The sequence below is a fragment of the Typopeltis vanoorti genome, chromosome 22 (assembly GCF_054136105.1).
Source record: "Typopeltis vanoorti isolate ZY-2024b chromosome 22, IOZ_Tvanoo_1.0, whole genome shotgun sequence".
NCBI classification, from domain to species: domain Eukaryota; kingdom Metazoa; phylum Arthropoda; class Arachnida; order Uropygi; family Thelyphonidae; genus Typopeltis; species Typopeltis vanoorti.
This window is the reverse complement of record NC_143570.1, coordinates 86,868,392-86,888,010: the sequence shown is the minus strand read 5'-3', so window position 1 is coordinate 86,888,010 and position 19,619 is coordinate 86,868,392. Positions and strand designations below refer to the sequence as shown.

At 40.5% G+C, this 19,619-nt stretch overlaps 1 protein-coding gene across 4 annotated transcripts in view; it reads right to left on the bottom strand.

Annotated features, from left to right (window-relative positions):
* The window catches only part of LOC150094543 (putative polypeptide N-acetylgalactosaminyltransferase 9), a 668,509-nt gene that overhangs the window by 235,479 nt on the left and 413,411 nt on the right, over positions 1–19,619 (bottom strand). For all 4 annotated transcript variants that reach the window (XM_090412397.1, XM_090412399.1, XM_090412398.1 and 1 more), the window contains one exon: positions 16,706–16,753. The gene's annotated coding sequence lies outside the window, so the exon portion shown is untranslated. The remainder of the gene's footprint in view (positions 1–16,705; positions 16,754–19,619) is intronic.

Genomic DNA, 19,619 nt, shown 5'->3' with positions numbered 1-19,619 from the left:
ATAGTGAGATTAACAAACCTACTTGCATATTTCAGGTGTAAATTAAAGTTCGTCGAACAGAGCAGCATTGGTGCTGCCACCTTGTGACCACAATTGGAAAATATTAGTTTCACAGGATTTCATGTCCCAAAATTTTAGAAATAAAATTGATTTAAAAAAACTATTTATTTTCTTTATTAACGAAAGGTGAACTGATCGGTCTCATACAGAGTGGAGTCCCCCCCCCCATCCCATGAAACTCGTTTTTTTTTTCCTCCTCCAAAACAGTCGAACTGGCTAGAAGAACACACGCAATTGCTTTGGCTGCAATTCTTAAATAAAACAGCTCCCTGTGGGAATGCATATTTGTTCATTTTTTCGGGGATGAGAAAGAACCTTCCTTGCAGGATGAAGATTAAACGCAACGTAAGGAATCACGTGATGAAGGATGCAAATATGAAAAATACCAAAAATAATTTCGGCAATTTTCTTACTTTTTTTTTTTTTTTTTTTTTTTTTTTTAACTTTCTCCTTCCTTCCAGTAATGATGGTTGAAGGTAACATTCAAAACAGCCGATAAGTTACGGCGTTACCGAATCCACGTAACAAATTGGCTTTCCTTCAAAGCACTTGATAAAGTCTTGAAAGGTATTAATAGAAGTAATAAATTACAAGTAGGTCCGCTAGAGTGTGCCGTATATCATGAACCGCTTTATGGTCGTGCTTATCACGCTAAAGTGTAGAATAACGTGCATTAGCTCCGATGAAATACGCAAGGGCACGACGGGGAGGGCATATGCGAGGACATAGAACGTGAAAGGACCCTGCCGAAGTTGATTTCCATAAGGAAGAAGGGTTAGTGATTAAAAATTTTAAAAAATAAATAAAAAAAAAACAGAGTTCCTCTGTGATTAACACAAAACATATTAACACAAAATTAAACTAATGCCAGTTAAAAAAATAAATTAAAAAATAATAAATAAATAAAAACGGGCTATATAACCGTAAACAGTACTATTCATTTAGCTGTTACATGAACTTTGGAAAATGATACATAACATAGCGCGATAAATTATTTTCTAAGCACAGATCATTTAAAACAAGCGCGAGACTAACCATGACAACCATACAGTTGTCATGGTAATGATGCGCTGGTTAACTGTTCAATTGTTGGAACATGAGATTTCAAAACCACATTCTTTTGCTATTATGCTTTCATTAAAACGAGATATCTTCCAGCAAATTCAATTCATTTTTTTTCTTTTTTGTAGCACCGTTAAAAAAATTCGATTATATTTAACTGCTTAATAATATTCAAGTTCAAATAAGTTCGTAATCACTGGATATTTTCAACAGTTGCAATAAAAGAAGGGAAAAAATATAATACACACCGAAATGGAGCTCCCCCGCTCAGATATTTTTTCAAATTTTTCACTTGTTGTCTTCTCTGAATACGGTAAGTGTCAAGGTGGGTTCTGATTATTAATAGGATTTTTTCTTTGTAAAATAATTAAAATTTAACGGAGTTCCTTTGAGGCGTCCATTTCCACCTTATAAAACACACCTTCTAGTTTAATCTGTTGGAGTTCGAGGGGGTCAGAGTACGGTCGATTCGCCTATTTCGTATTTGACGGTATATCATGTGCTGCTATGGACAGAAACGAACAGTTCGCATCACTATTCACATCGTGTAATACTTTTAAGTCTTATTTCATTACATTATTTGTTTATTTCATTTTCTTATATTTAATTAATAATAAAAACCATCACGCTTGGCACTGATATCTGCAATTTTCTTTTGCTTCTCTTGTTAAATCATTTGCTGATCATACGTTCCTAGTTTTCGATCTTTCAAATCACGTGAAAATAATTCAAGATGAGCCGTAAGAAGATTGGGGGGGGGGGCTATCAATTACACGACGTACTACCTATCAAAGGTAGTATCTGTGTGCGTTCTCCAGTCTAAGGAGAGATCTGATGCGGGATGGATAGCGAGGGTTAAAGTAAGGGGTGGCGTGAGAATCCCGTTTGCTCACAGCTGTTGTGGAATAGGAGAGAAAGAAGGAGAAAAAAAAATCACATTTATGTAGCAGGAAGATCCATCAAGCACTATTGAATATCTTGCTCGTTCTTGAGATTTGCTATTTCCTCAGCAAAATGAACATTGTTATCTTGAAAATATTGCAACGGGATTGGTTACCAATAAAACGAAGGGGGTAAAAACCCTTTAAACTTGTTGGGGATGGGGTGACCGAGGGGGAAATTACAAATCTTTCGCGCACTTCTCCTTCTTCGGGAGAAGACGCAAACAGCACCATTAGCAGGTTCGGCAGAAGAAATATGGACACCCGCAGTTGAAAGGGACTGCGGGGGAACGATGACTCGGCGAAATCAGAACAAGAAGAGTGTGCGCTATCTATCTCAGTTGGTGATGACGAGAGATGTGTGCAGAAACGCAGCAGCAGACTCCTCTCCCCGATAAATGGAGTGCCGAGATAGGGGCGAAATGACTGATACATCCGATGATCACGGCTCCGTTTTAGCAGCAGGTAACATTCCGAGTGTTCCTGCAGAAAATGGGGGATCGTCTTTGATAGGGATATGCACGCCATTTTTTTTTTTTTTTTTACTCCGCTTCGAGCCAGGATTAATAGCTTTTCGACAAAGCATTCTTTAGCTTCTTCTCATCCTGTACGTGTTTTCTGCTTTTTTTTAAATTTTTTAATCTCTAGACAAAGACGATGGAGTGAATTAAACCATGGAATGACATCCAACCGATGATAAGGAAGGACTTTGTCCAAACTGTCTTTAACTCGAAATCGCATGTTAAGTTTTTTTTTTTTTTTTTTTTTTTTTTAAAGAAACAGTTAAATATGCTTAAAGTTAAAAATTTTTTGGTTTGAACAAACAGTCTGAACCTACACGTTTGGCTACAGAGCGGAGGACCAAAAGTTTTCAATCTGAATCAGTCCGATGTTCTTCTGGACGAATTCCAGAAATATTTGGACAACTTTGTTGAAGATTAATGGGATCTTTGCGAAATGCGGTAAACATCACTCCGACATTTCTCCTAGGCTTGTTATAAATGATTACAAGACGCAGTTTAAGATTGAAAGGTATTCTCCTAAGGTTCGACGAAAGGACAAGTGCTTCTTTATTCCGTTCAGGTTTGCCAGTAATAGAACTCCTCTTCACGTGGAGGAGCAGACGCACTCCAAGAATAACGGACTCGCCCATCCAGAGAGTAAACGACGTAATTATAACTCCGGTCCCTAAAATTCCATCTTGGCTTAAGATGATGGCCGATTAGAAGCGACTACGATATGTCGATGGAAATGTCACTCCGCTAAGAGGGCGAAAAAACTCGGTACGCTGAAAAAACATTTGCGTGCACGCTCGAACTACTTCCTATTAGTGTGCGGAAACTGAAAATTTTCATGGGGAGCCGAAGAAAACTGACAGTTTTAGGCTATTTATGTTTAAAAGGAACCAATAGCATCCTCCGAGTTTCTCTACCGTCTGAGAAATGTTTCTAACAGCTCACACACGACGACAACAAGAAAAAACGTCATTGCCATCACACGACTTTTTTTTGACTTCGAGTTTTAAAGCTTGGGGGGGGGGGAGAGACAAAGTCGAAGCTTTTTAATAAACTTTTTTATAAAAAGTTTATTAAATGAAAGTACAGCAAAAACGAAGTTAAATTGTGACCTAAATAAGTCGCTGAATGACAATAAGCTGGCCGGCAACACTAAAAAAAAAAAAAAAAAAAAAAAAAAAACGCAAGTTAGCGCCCTCTTTTTTCAAAAAAAAAAAAAAAAAAAGGTGTGCAGCTTATCCTGCAATATTTCTCCATTTTTATGAGACAAAGTTTCTTGCTAACGAGGATATTCACTTTTGTCGTCAACCTCGGCGTGACGACGAATCGGCGAAACGTCCGTCATTACAACCGACGGCCTCACACAATGGCTGGAGCCAGTCGCCCCCCTGCCATGTCCCGTTGAGGTCCTAACCTTCCAAATGACTTTTTTCCGCAAATGGCAGTTTTTCGCCATTTCTGCGGTCCCCGCTAACGGCAGATGCAGGCGGGGGGTCAGGAATGAAGTCACCTTAATGGTCGCTATTCTTCTACGGAAAAAGTTGGCCGTAATGTTTTGTAAAGGCGAAAATTACTACGCGCTATTCGCGAGAGCAGAAAGGGAAAAGTCATCAATCCAAACACTGCGAAAGTTGGCCGGTAAAGCCGTGACGAAGAAAGGCATCAAAACTCGTAGAAAGGTCGCAGTACTGACCTGGCAGCAAATTAAAGAAATCGTTAAGCAAGTGAAATCCTCAAAACAAGTTGTTTGTGCAACCCCCGAGTGCTTTATACTGCTTTGATACAAAACTAACGTATGATTCCCATCATGCTTTGCGTCTGAAATTCAGGCTGGATGATCTTTTAGGTGTCTATAGTTGGTATAGTGGAGCCCTTTGGATGGAAAGACTTGGGTTCGAAACCTGTGTATGGCGCGAGGAACCTTTATCGGTGTGTTTTCAATCAAATGGTGAATTAACCGGTCTCACACAGAAGTGGAGGGTTTTTCGTTGTTCAAAACAAAAAAAAACCAGCCCATGAACACATCGTGGCCGGAAAATTCGCGGTAAACATTTTCGCCGTAAGATTTTTGCATTAATTTTTGTAAATAATCAACGCGATGATAAAGGGTATTATAAAATCATTAAAAAGGCAAATCTTTATTAAAGTGAATGTCAGTGATAAATATCATAATGAAATCATTTAAAAATTCTGCAAATTAAGAGAGATGCTGCGTAAATAATTAACTTTTCGCTGCGGATCGTTAATTCAACAAATCCATCAGCAACATCGCTCATTGGAAGAAACGCTAATGCTGCGAAGCATTTAATCTTCGCGTTGAGTTCAGCGTCTGTTTGACTTCAAACCAACGGCAACAATTTTTGTGATAGACATTTTGTGCCATAATAAACAACCCGTTAGAGTTGTTGATGTAAATAGGTCAGAAAAAGCGTTGATAGTTGCTTTCTCGAAATCAACCATTAATGTTTCGGGATCTAATGATGAACGTAAGCCCTTTAAGGCGCTGAATAATCTGCTGGAAGTTTCTGATTTGCCAGGATGCAAAGCAAAAAGCCGCCATGGAATCCTTGGGAATCTCATGGCATTCCGAAGCCTGGGTAAAGGAGGAGGGTGGGTCAGAAGAGTGTCGATGCTCTGACCGTAAAGAAAAAACACGATTGTGATCAGATGCTTATACGATCAACAGCTACAACATGCCGGCTCGGACGTTGCCCGGATCAGAAAGGTCCGCGATACCAATCGAGGTTGAATCGAAAAGTGAGACACCAAAAAGAAACAGAAACTAACAGAACTATTATTACTTTGGATGCCCGGAAAACTAGAATTACTTCGCGAGGAAATGATATCGGTGTGATATACTAGGACATGCGATGGACATCATCAGGAGAGATAAATGGATGCGACGTCATATGGTCGGGGCATGACGCCAAGCAGGAGTTGGTTTCCTTCTTGGGAAACCAACTCCTTGAGATAGTCGATTGCGAACGAATCCTTACGATGTTTCTGCAAGTCAGAGAATCCGTTTCACTCGATGAGGGGGTTCTTCTAACCTTTCTCGTGAGTTTCCTTTCATTCAACCAATTAACAATTTATAAGAGAACTCCCCAACACGGAACTTCTTACCAAAGGAACGAAGCGAAAAATTAGTGAACAAAAACGTGCTTTGATTTTTTTCTTAAAGTTCCAAATAGCCTATTAAAGGAAGAAAAACAAAGGATTAGCTGATGGATGAAAGAAAGAAAAAATGAACGACTCGGTTGATTTTTTGTTGTAAGTACTCTTTAAATTTATGGAGGAAATCGATAACAAAGGAGTGCTTACCTTCGGAGGAAAAGAAGGTCGAAATTAAAAAAAGAAAACAGCAAGCTCCGGTGCTTAATCGCAAGAAAGATTCGGTAATAGAAGCGGACGGATCAGGATGCGGCAGTTGGCCGGAAAGGTTGAGTGCGATGCTAATAGCGGAACATTACAGTTATATATGTGACAAGCAGTCGATGGAGCCGCTGGCTACACAGCGTATGTATCGCTTTACTCCCCCCCCCCCCCCCGAGTTAGTGGTGTGTGTATAAAGGGGATTTTTCCTTATTGTCGGAAAGAAAGAGCTATGGTAACTCTCCGATTTCCTTCAAGATAACAGCGTACATCTTGCAAATCTCGGGTCTTAAGTTCAGTTGTAGAAGCTCTTTTAAAATATGCAACTAATGCTGCCGAGCACTTAGACCGGAGACATATATTTGCGCGAGGATGTGCCCCTTTATATGCGCTCCCGCTAATGGCATCGGTGAAAGATGGGCTGCCAGTGTTTGCTAGAAACAAAGATAATGACAAATATTCGCTTAAAGTCTCGCATTAGCAAGCACGGAGAGAACGAATTAATCAAACACGAGTACACGAACGGAAAATTATTGGGACGGGCTGAGCTAAAAGCGATTTCGAGATATTAAACGGCGTGGCTTGTTTGTCCAATTCTGCTTAACCTTGCAATCATATTTGCGGAATACGAATCGAAATGGTGTCAGTAAGTTAGAGTACGCGTTTCCAACTTGGGTTTCGCAAGCACTCGAAAGGTTGAAGCCGCAAAAACATTTCAAACGAATTGAATGGTCGCACAATTCTGAGAAAAATTAGGTCGACCACGGGCTGACGTAGCGACGCTCATGAATACTTTTTTTGTTGTTGTTATTTAACGTCCGATAGTTCCATAGCAACGAATAACAACACTCCGTGTATGCGCGCGCGGGCACACACAGGGGAGGGGATCCAAAACTTCTCATGCTGTGAGAGAAAAAAACATAGCATGTTGAAGCGGTCTTTCAACGGAGTGCTTTGGTCGCGTATTTCTATTTCCTGAAGTAACCCGTGATATCTTCTAGTTGGAATGGTATAGAAAATGAATCCTCCCCCCCCCCCGAATTAAAGAAAACGAAACTGAAGAAGTGATTCTTGGATTACATTTTCTAAGTTCAGTTGAGGGCTTCAAATATTCTTTGGTTTCGCGGTCGCTCTGAAACTAATCTGAGAAAAAGCCGACACAATCTCAAGGGTTGTTAATACAGATATTCCTCGCTAAATGCTTTTTACGCATTCAAGATTTTCGCATGTTAAAAATCCCTCCACAAAACACACACCTCCTCTGCTCTGACATATCACATTTCAAAGGAGATTTCAGCACCAAATACACAAAAGCAACACCAAAACTCGCATGAGTCATTAGATTAAGGCAGTAATAAGTGAGCAATAATATGCTCACGTATTACGCAACTACACCTGTTTTATGAACACTGAGTAGCCAACTTTATTAGGAATACCTCACCATTCAGGAAAATGAAGAAATGTTCCTAATAAATTGGCCACTCAATGTATGTTTAAAAATCATACCAAAACAAGAAATGATGCCTGACCTGCAGGATATCAGTGCCATCTATGGGCAGCACTAAGCACGAGTACACAAAAGCAATACCAAAACAATAACTCAGCCTGTATCGTCGCTTCACTTCACCTAGAAACACATGGGTTCGAATAGGTTCATCTGGAACACGAAGAAAGCTCAATAGAACTTTTCAAATCAAGGAATGTTAGCATATCTCATACAGGGGCTCAGATGTCTCCTCCCTAGGAAACTCGGGTATTTCATTACGTAAAATAAGCCAGAAGAACACACGCAAATTTAGATCCAACACGTGCAACAGAAAGATAAGATGTGAAGCTGTAATCTCTTCCATCTTGCAGTCAGTATCCTATGTTCGTAAATATATGTATTTATCATTATTATTACTATTTGACACCTCCATGGAGTCTAAGGACTTATCGAGAGAGGGCACCTGCTCTACAACTCCGTCTCCATTCAGTCCACCAACTGACCACAACTACACCAGCGCCATCTACCGCCGACCATCACTGCTATTTCCACAGACAATCACAAACATTCGTGCCCACGGCGGGATTCGAACCCGCAGCCTTTTGGCTGAAGAGAGGATACGCTAACCACTCGGCCAACTGTTTGGAGAGACGGCACACCCTCCAATTCCGGCCAACTCACCCTTTCACGATAACGGTCCCTCTAGTCATAAACAGGATTCGATCCCGGTCTCTCTAACCGTGGGGCTCGTCTATACGAACTGGGCTACGGAGGTATGTTTAGATTTGAGTGATTGCAAGTGCCGCTTCCAGCAATTCTCTCCGTCGAATGTAATGTTGATAATCTTACATTGAAATTGTGTCGGCTTATTTTTATAAAATTCACTTTTAAGACAGTCTTAAACCACATTTATTAAAAAAAGGTGTTATTGATTCTCTATACGAAATTTTATTGGTGGACAAAAACGGATGTGACGCAATGTTTCCATGGAAACTGTAGGTTCGACATTGAGCAGAACTGTAAGATCAGAATACTACTTCCAAACATTGCGTTTCTTTTACTGAAAGAAAACAAAAACAAGGTAAGAAAAGGAAAAAGCCTTTCAATATTTCTTACATTATAAGAAATATTTCTGAATTTGGTGGTCAATTTCACCTTTTTGAGAGAAGTATTTACACTAATACGAAACAAGTTCAACATCTCAGGAAGGAGAACGTCGATTGCATCGCTACTTTAACCCTCAAGAATCAGTTCTTTGCAGCAATAATATGACGGATCTGGGAAATAAGAAGCCCCACAACCTTAACGGTGCGAAGAAGGTAGAAAAGATCACCGGCGTACGTGCTACCGATCCGTTTGAATAGGTTGCAAACGTCGTCCATTTAATCCTGCGCGAAAAAGAAGTTCTAACGAAGCCAAGACTATGTAAAGTTCTAAGATAACAAAAACGGCGACTCTCTTTCCTTTCAACTAGCGGGAGATGACGAGGGAACGTATTAAAGTCAAATAATTCATTTCCGCTTTGATGCACCGCAAGGCACATTTACCGCTCCACGTGGAAGTTTACCATCCCTGCTTTCTAATGATTCCTAAAGTTCGCTGTCATATAACGACAGAGGTCGCTAATATCGGAGACAGAAACGGCAAGATTTTTTTTTTTTTTTTTTTTTTTTTTTTGTGCGTGCTAGAAAGGTAAGAAGGTAGCGTGATTCAGCTTCCTACACACACAGGAGAGCTTCCATTTATTTCCTTTAAAAAAACAGAGAAAAGGTCACCGACTTTGCTCTTCGAGAGATGGGACTGAAATTCAGGTTGTTTACTGCGTTTTCTTCTATTACGTCGAAAATCAGTCTTCTAAGGTTTCTCGACGTTATTTATTATTAGGCTTGTTCGCTTCATTGGGGATGAATTCAATTAATGCTAGCGTATTCGTTGTTAAATATTTAATACTTCTGACATTAGATATTCTCTTTACATTCAATCCAATTCCTTTTCACGAGAAAAACTGCAACTTACCTCGTGATAATCAAGCGATATCTATTCATTCAAATGATACTATGGCCACGGTATGTTCAAGTCCGAAGCGATCTTACACGCGAAGTTCACTTCAGTTTTCACATAAATTTGTCGGAACACGAGTCCGGGATACACAACGCCTTCATGTCTGCACCGCACTGCATACCCAAACACTTCGGAGCCATCTTCAGGTTAAAATTACAGCCTCGGGAGTTCGACCCGTCCAGTGAGGAACTTTATCTCCAGCACGATACGCGGGTCTTATCGCCCATTTAAAGGAGCTGTTCACGTATTCGTGGGTCCGTCAAATTAAGGCAGTCGGACTTTTGGTAGTTCCAGGCACGTCTGACATGGTCACCAACTTCGACATCGTCAAAGGAAGAAGGGAAACAGCTCGTGCATGTAAGTTACACATTGGATACTTGATCTCCTGAGGGTTCCACATTACAGACATCTCAGCGAGTCAACCAACTTGCCACTTCTTTCAGCAATTCATGACACTTCGTATGCAAAACGTTACCAATCCACAGCTTATCTTTAGCAACCATCCTAAAGGGTCAAAACTGCGAGTATGATGAGAAAGGATTCCTATTGAAGTTCAATTCTTTTTTTTTTAAACACAATGTGGAAAGTGAAAACAATATGAGGAACTATCAGAATCATTGGAAATAGTTATCAGAAATCTGGACCTCAATGGGCTTGGGAAGTTTCAGAATTTTGCCTACAAAACAGGTGGAATGCGTGTCAGAAATATATCAGCGTTTCCACAAATTTTATACTGAAAAAAAAAGAAACAACAAACAATTCCGAACTAGGTAATAGGTAGCAAATAATCAGGTATATATGCGTGTACTTTACTGCTAAACAAGACGATTTGAATACATATCGGTTACGCAATGCGTTGGACTAAATATGTACTTACTGTGCATATATGAATCTGCAATTACTCTTGAAAAAATAATGGTTGCATATGTTTGCAGTATAAGGTACTGGGGCCGCGGACCACACCTTAGGTAGGAGTAAGAAATTTGATTGCAAGTAGTGTGACATAAATCGACATTTCTGTTCCACACATGTGGCCGGACTGGGTTTAACTTTGTGGACTGTGGGAGCTGCAAGTGTCTTATAACTTCGAAGATTAACTTCCTCTTTAATCCTTACATTTCTGCTTCTCCCCAGACGCACGCGACTAGACGACGCTCGCTCCAATGTAACTATGACAGCTTCTTCTGACGCCGTAAAACTTTATCGCATTTATTCGCCTCACGCACCACGAACGCAGGTAGCCACATAAAGACAGTCAACAAATCATGCATTTTATGAGAACAGAAATATCCCCCCAAACCCATTGGCTCGTGCACAGAGTTGTCGCTATTTTTATTTCCTGTGCCGCCGTCTCTTTATACAACGATGTCAGGATGCTGGAAAGCACGAGGGAAAAACTGCCGTTAGGAATTAGCGTTCATCCACGCCGTTTTCAATATCCATAATGCCACGGGAATAGGGATGGGACGTGAGTTGAATTTTCTAAACAATATTGCGCCACGTGCAGGGTTGGTTCCCCATCTCGCATCTCCCACGAACAACGAGATGAATTGGTATGCGCGCTGCCGTTCCCTGTCCTTACACAAACCGTATTACGTTTAGACCCCTTGTGAAATATGGCGGCTTTCTTTAATGCCCGAGAGCCATATTTTAGAGTACCAAACAAGTGTGTGGTTCCTTGAGCTGTTATTGCAGGTAAACATATCAACTTCGGTATCTCCTTTCAGAGATCCGCTGTCATCTTCAGTCAGTCGTGGAATGAGGTCTAAACCTTATTCGGAATGTTTGATTACAAGACGGCTTCAAAGGAATGTCTACCTAATTATGTCGGAAAGGAACAGCCGAAATAATGAGCAACAGTTGCAGTCTTCACTAACATATTTAAAACTGAATCAGTGATGACAAACAGCTTCTGAAAGATCATCTCAAAGCATCAGGAAAAACAGCATCTAAAAGATTACTTTTAGATTATCTAAAAAATCAACAGAAAAATTCCCTAAAAAAGGTAACAAGGAAAACATCATCTAAAAAAAGGTAACAAGAAAAACATCACCTAAAAAAATATAAGAAAAACATCACCTAAAAAAAGATAACAAGAAAAACATCACCTAAAAAGAGGTAACAAGAAACACATCACCTAAAAAGAGGTAACAAGAAACACATCACCTAAAAAAAGGTAACTAGAAAAACCACCTAAAAAAGGTAACTAGAAAAAACACCTAAAAAGGTAACAAGAAAAACATCACCTAAAAAGGGAACAAGAAAAACATCACCTAAAAATGGAACAAGAAAAACAGCATCCTAAATGTTACCTGGAAAACAACAGAAGAAATTCTACTAAAATCATCCGAAAAAGCACTAGACAACAGACTTACACTTCATAGCAACGCAAAAACACAATCTGAAAGTGATGGGGGAAAAAAAGTTCTTTAAAAAAAGATTTTCAGGTGCGTTTTCCATGATTGATGCAAAGTCTGAAAAGATCGCTACAAATATCTGCAGCCATCAGCTTCTACTGTTTCAGAAATAACAGCAAAGTGGAACAAGAAATAAGCGTGTCTTTAAAAAGAGAAAAAGAAAGAGTGGAGAAGAAGTGAACTAAGAAATTTAAACACAAATAAAAAAGGAGCGTTCGGAGTGCCAACCATTTCACGAAGGTATCAGAAAATGAATTATGCAGCTGGTTAAGGAAACAAAAAAAATTAAAGAAAAACATCTGAACACCGTTTTAGCTACTATTACAGCAGCGCATTACGAACACATGGGAGGGAGTTCTTTAAGTCTATTAAATGAAGGCTGCGGTAAGCTTGATGAAAACAAGCGATTCGCCTCGCACGGGGGAAGGTAGCACCGTGCACATTTTATACGACCGTCGCTTTAACAGTCCTCTTATTTCGCAGCGACATGTCGCTCATTATTTTCTCTTCTCTAGTTGATGTGTGCAGTAGGGGATCGCACGTGTGGCCAATGCCACGTTCCCAGCGCACGGTGAGTGTTATTGCTCCGTAATAAGGGCCTGCGTAAAGCCCGACCATTAACTTGAGTAGGGAAACTACAGTATATATCACACGTTTCCATGCTTCGTCCTCGGACTGTTGCGAATCGCCCCAGCTGTTACTTTTATCAGGTGCTTTCCGCGGTCCACAATCAAGCTCTTACGGCATTTCCGGTTATTAAACACACTAATGAGGATAACGTCTTGTATAAAACACACAAACTGGAAACTTTTTAAAATCTGTAGATGACATGAGAAAATGTCACCTGCTTCAAAAGAATGCAAGGGAAAATATAATTCACATACCGATGGAAATAAAGAGGTTAGTACCGAATTCAGTGTCATTGGCTGACGCATCTGCTCTTCAACCAACAGACTGAGGCTTCGCATACCGCTGTGGGGCTCAATATTTTGTGAATATCTTAAGGTTTGAAAAAGTTCCAAGTTTGGTCTCGACAGGAGGATTTCCAAATTATGTAAAAAATAATTTCAAAAATTTTTGGTCCACCTAACGATGTTAATGTACTACATTTATCTTTCGTGGGTGGGAGGGATAAAAAAAATATAGTTATACTGCATATTTACGAGGGTGATCTGAAGGGTTCTCGGCCTCGACCATAGATGACAACATTATAGGCAAGATTTTTTATTTTCTAAGTTGGTACATCTCTCATGAGCATCCAAGTGTAATTGCAAGTCATTCTATCAAGTAGTTTGTTTTATACAGCTGTCTGAAGCAAAAGTGTTGTCTGTATCTCCCTTGAAATGGATAAAATTGAGTATCGTGCGGTTATAAAATTCTTTTATAACCGCACGATATCAAGAAGGTTTAACGCCAAAAGAAATTCTTTCGAAGTTCATAAAAGTTTATGGGCACTCTTCTCCTTCGTTTGCGATAATTAAGAAATGGGCTGCTGAGTTTAAACGTGGCCGTACAAGCCTTGAAGGTAATCCACGTGAAGGACGTCCAAAAAGTGTAACAACACCAGAAATCATTAATCGAGTTCACGATATGGTATTGAATGACTCGCGAGTCAAAGTGCGTGCAATTGGTGAGACTATAGGCATTTCAAAAGAACGTGTAGGATATATTTTGCATGAAGAATTGCATATGAAAAAGCTTTGCACAAGATGGGTGCCACGCTTGCTCACAGCAGATCAGAAACGCACTCGCATGAAATTCTCTGAACAGTACTTGGAGAGTTTTAACAAGAATAAAACCGATTCTGTGCATAGATTTATTACTATGGATGAGACTTGGATTCACCATTACACGCCAGAACCCAAACAGCAGTCAAAACAGTGGATAGAAGCCGGTTGCTCAGCACCAAAGAAGACAAAGTCGGCTCCATCAGCTAGAAGGGTCATGCCATCGGTGTTTTGGGATGCTAAAGGCATTTTGTTTATTAATTATCTTGGAAATGATAAAAAACAATAATCGGGGAATATTATTCCGCTCTTTTAACTAGACTAGATGAAAAAAATTCGTCAGAAAAGATTCGGTTTGCAGAAGAAAAAAATCATCTTTCATCAGGACAATGCACCTGCCCACAAAGGTGTTTTGGCAATGGGAAAATTAAGGGATCTGCACTATGAATTGTTGGAACATCCACCCTGTTCCCCAGATTTGGCTTCCTCCGACTTCTATCTCTTCCGAAAAATAAAAATCTTCCTTGCTGGTCAGCGTTTTTCTTCGAATCAAGAGGTGATTGCTGCTGTAGAGGGGTATTTTGCAGATGATCTTACTGAGAACTGCTGCAGGGACGGAGTAATGGCGCATCGCTGTAATAAATGTATTAGTCTTAAGGGAGATTATGTTGAAAAATAAAAATAATTTTGAAATTATAAATACGTTTTTTCATTGTCAGGTCGAGAACTTTTCAGACCACCCTCGTAGTTAGACTGCATATTTATTTAATATTTGCCCCACATGGAAAATATTGGTTGGTACAGCCTCTGCTACTAATAGCTCACGAAAAAAGTTAAGCAAGTTTGGGCGCGGTTAGTAGTTGGAAGGGATCGTTCGATGCCGTTGGCACACTCTCCCTCGATGAGTCTTTGGATTCCCTGGAGGTGTCACATAATAATAATAATATAATCCACTATTGCGGTGTTCCGTTAGCACTCCCGCAATTTTTGATCACGAAAGATATTTTAGGCAGGATTAGGATATGTGAAGTCGGTTACGTCTGCAGTGTCAAAGGCGAGCCTCAACTGTAATTTCCAAACAAGCCAGAAGGGTAAACTCTTTTCAAGTCGGTGTTGTGAAGCCGTATCGATGTGTGGGGAGTTCCAAATGAGCGCGATTTCACCTCATTTAACGCATCTTCTCTACGATCCAGAACTTGCTTGGAGCTAATTAATCCCGTGGGATTTCAGTTCGTAATAACAGACAAGGCAGAACGGCCATTATTTGCCTCGTCACGGAGGATTCAGCAATTGCTGATGTCAAGTGCGACTGGGATAAGGAAACAAAAGAAAGAAAAAATAGATGCATAAGAATGGCCGGAGGAAGTGAAGATAAAGACACGAGTGCTACGATTAGATATCTCTGAGATTGCAACAATAAAGGCTTACTGAACAGAACCACTGGAGCGCAACGCAACGGGAAAATCGTGAACTAAACCCAAAGAATGAATCATTATAGTGAGTGTCAGAGTCACATAATAGTTCTTGAAAAATAGCTAAGTATCCGAGAAATTTGTGTACTAAATCTGATACAACACGATGCAGCTGATTTTATCACCACCCCCCCTTTCAAGGGTGCAATGTCTCTTTTACTGCGGTGCAGCCATCTACTTTAATCTCACGAGCACAAGTCAGTAACAAAGGCGTCCACAGCAGACTTTGTAGCAAAGCAAGTGCAGTTGGTACACACTTCCCCGCGTGATTTTACCACCAGCCCTCTCTATCGCCCAACACGGTCGCTTAGGTTTATCGACCCGCTCACTATCTTTGATGCACTTTTCCCACATTGCCCTCTCCATTTGTTCCCGGTGTTCGCTCAGTAGGCCAACTTTCTCGACTACTTCAGCCAAATAATAGAGTAAACAATTATTACGTAGATGGCGCCACTGTAGACCACAAACATCGCGTGCAGAGAGCACTGATAACAGGTGATCAGTGCGCTAAATCACTAAGAATACAATTTATGTATTTTTAGCTTTTTTTTTTTTTTTTTTTTTTTTTTTTACCGGGCATCAGGCACCGTGGTTGTTTTCCCAATGCAATGACAATAGATACCTTTGTATCCTAGCAACAGACATTGTTGCTAACAGTCTAGTATGCAAATACGCACACGCAGGGGAGGGGGGAGATAGCTGCACGAGCTATTTCTCACGAAGATCCTTTTAAGCAGGTGTAGGATAAAGGAAGGGGACAGAGAGAACGAACATTTCAGGGGGGTCGAGAAGGATTATTACAGAGTTCCGTCTTATTTATCGCTAAATCTTAGTTATGAGATTTAATTTTTCCTACTTATTAGGAATTCTATTACCGCATATTGTGAAGAACGATTTTAACTATTTTAGCCATCCAAAAAGCTGAATGGCATCAATCATCTTGCGCACCCATTGGAGGATCTATCTTTAATCCTGTAAGAAGCCACGCGCCATCTTGGAATGACATCAAAAAGCCTCTAATCGTGCACTTTAGATGTACTACAGTTCGGCAATTCCTATTCGTGTGATTTGCCAACAGTATCTAGACAAGCACACTTCGTATACATAAAGACCTGAAAGGGTTTCCCGAGTTGTCCATTAATTTTGCGAAAAACCATTAAAGTTCATTAAGGAGCTAATGGAAATATGGGTAGCCGTTAAAAAAAAATGCCAAGTTTCTTTCACGCCACACAAGAACGATATGCTAATACCACACTTCACAACACCTATAATCTCTGCTTAATAACTAATCGATGCCGAGATGTTGGGGGGAATGTATATTGATCGCAACAGCATAATTCATCCTACGTAGCGTATATATGGCGCGCTCTACACACCTCGAATCATGGCTGCTGATTTCAATAAAAGCTGCTCAAAAATCGAAAGATATAAACGAACAATAAAAGTGACGCAATAATCGACAACAATTTGTGGCAACAATCCTATCTGATTGTTGCCTCGCGCAGACGACACTTGGCCACAGTGGGAAACAAAACTAACAACTCGGTGCTATGTCCCGGATGACATGTGAATTAACTGAAATGAGTACTCACCTTCTTTCTTTAATAAGGATCCTGCTTGGTCACCTGGTGAGGGTTGGCCTGAAATGAAAAAGATAACGTTCATTTTTTGCACGTAAGCTAAAAAGAATACATCTTATGATAACTTGAGCAATTTTTGAAAATATCTAAGATTATTTCTGCGCACGCAAGATAAGGAGGACGAATACAAGTTCCTTCTGGGAACTCGCCACTCGGCTACGATAACTCGTATCTCAACTCCGCTTGTATTTTATTTGCTTTCCCTGCATCCGGGAGATAATTCGTTAAATGACATTAAGAAGAAGATAAACCGCCACAATAATTCTTCCACTTTCTTTTTTTCTTTCTGTTTTTCGGCTCTCAGAAAGTCGAATTACGATTCTTTGCCAATAAATTAACTTCCATGCTCATAAAGATTATGGACTTTCTTCCCCCCACCTACTTAGGGGGGGGGGATTTTCTCGCTGTTTGTTAATGCCGTTTATCATTCCTCTGATAAGCGGCTTGGGGTAGATTGGATATTTCTTAATCCATCGTTTAACCTTAAGGAAGTTGAATTCCTTTAAGTTGTTTGATGCTTGCAAGACAGAAAGGAAATCGGGCGCCATCATCATCAGATGCCGACCCCTCACACACCTATTCCGAATGGCTTCGCTACGTTATTAAGTACGGAGGGAGGCCTTTCAACACGTGTCAATTTTTAGGTGAGAATCGCTCAGCTGCTTGTTCGAACAGATCGCTGATAACCGTACACGGAAAAGGAGGGGACATTAAGATGTTTTAACAGGTACCCCATCTTACTTTCTTTCGCTCGAAGACTGAATTAGGCGTCCGCACCTCGGCACATGCACGTCAGTGATTTGAAAAGAACGTGAAGATGGGACACGCACTAAATTACCGGAACAGAACGCTTCCGTACAGGTGGAGCACGAGATCGTCCTTATCTCGCGATTGCGTTGAGCTCCATTTGACGCCAGCTGTGCTCAATGACGCCGAATAAACACGAGGGGGAGGAAGAGAAAAGGTCAAAGCTTTTGCATGGCACCCGACACGAAATCAAAGACTTCTGATATGCTGCATTCCGTAAAAAAGATGGCGGGCCTTTTACGTAAAAAAGAAACACCTTTGGCTTATCGCCATTCCCATAGTCGGCCCTGAAGGAAGGAACTGCTTCGTTTAAGCATCAAGAATTTTCTTCGATTTTAAGACACAGGAATGAGAAAGCATCTTTGTAGCCTTCCCCGCGTCTAACTTAGGACTTGTCGGATTCGTTCGCGTGGCCGAAGACTCTGTGGAGCATGACGTGGCGGCTCTAAGAGACGAGGTCATCAGCTAAGTATTAGTGCGAACCGCGTGACGTTCCCCGTAGTGTGCTGGGATCACGCGCCACCACGCTCCCTCGATACATTGCGCTGCCTCGGGCCCATTACTTGCGATGCTGCACCAACAGCTCTATTACTTTCGCAGACGATGCCGAAATCAGCGAAGCTCGGAGAGAAGCAAGAAACTCGGGTGATGGCCGGACATGTCATTCGCCGCCGCTAGATGAGTCCCATGTGACCCCCATCGCGGCCGAACGAAGCGAAAGGTCAAACTACTGACTCATCTAGCTACGCCTGCTGAGGGTTACTCGGGGTGATTTTCTTTAATTACGACTGCATCAGGGCAGTCTCCGTACGAAGGCGATCCGGGATAATCCTCCTAACAGCAAAGTGCGAAACTTGTTACGGGGTTCTTTCTTTCTTTCTTTCCTTCCTTCCTCTTTGGATTGACTCTGGTTACAGGAAATGAATAGGCACAATTGATCGGTCTATAGATGGCGCCACACACTAGACTAAGTTTATCATATGATAAAACTACCACGCTTTCTCATATGATTGTTTGGATAAAAATGAATCGATTCAAAACTCAAACAACTAACTCAGTACTAGGTAAAAAAAAAAAATCCTTAGACGACTGGCAAATCCATACTTACAGAGATCCACTTCAAAAGTGAATTACAAAATTTTCTTTAGTAACATTATATTTCTAAGTAAAACCTTATATCAGAAAAATTTGAGAAACGAGTGTTCCGTATCTACCCCCCCCAACCAAAAAAAAAATTCTATTTTGTTAAAAAAAATAGAACAGAAAACATTTCGGACATTTTAAACCGTTTGCAAAAATAATTACGCCCCGTTTTAACTGCAACTGGAGATTTAAAAAATGGATCAGCGTTGAGTACTGTGAAGCGGGTTCGATCCAATGATAAGAACAAGAATTGTGTTTTCTTGCGCTCACTACGAACACACTCCACTAAAAACATTGCTTGGTGGGATGGAAACTTATCAAAAAATAATTCCCATTATAACACAAAGAGCGACATCTTGCGATGGAAATAACAACTAAGGGGATAGAAGTCATGGAAGCTAATTGTATCAACTGTGTTTGTTGGCTGGTGTGCATTTTTTTTCCCCTTTCAAATAAATTCAAGTGTCTACTATGCAAAAATTCCGATTCAGCAAAGTTTAAGTCAGTTAAAAGCAACTACACAACGTAGAATTCTTAAAAAATCTATTGCTTAACAATTCACACACATAAAAGCAAGTGGCAATCTAAAATAAGTCTAAAAAAGTCAAAGAATAAAGCAAAATATTGCTATTTTAATAACACGGCATAACCGCGAGCGCGCGCGCCCTGACAAGCCCTACGCTAGCAGCGAGTGGTAAGCCCCGTAGATTCTTATGCCAATAGACATCGATTTCTAATAGAGGGCACTGCAATCTCTAGTTCTGCGGCCACAAGAGCGACAGATATTGGGCTAACCTAAGCAAGTTGTCCAACATATATTACAACGGACCCTACACTAAAACTATCGCTCACTCACAACTTTTTCTCTGATTCAGCACATTTTTCTTCAAATATTTTTTTTTTATTTGTTTGTTGC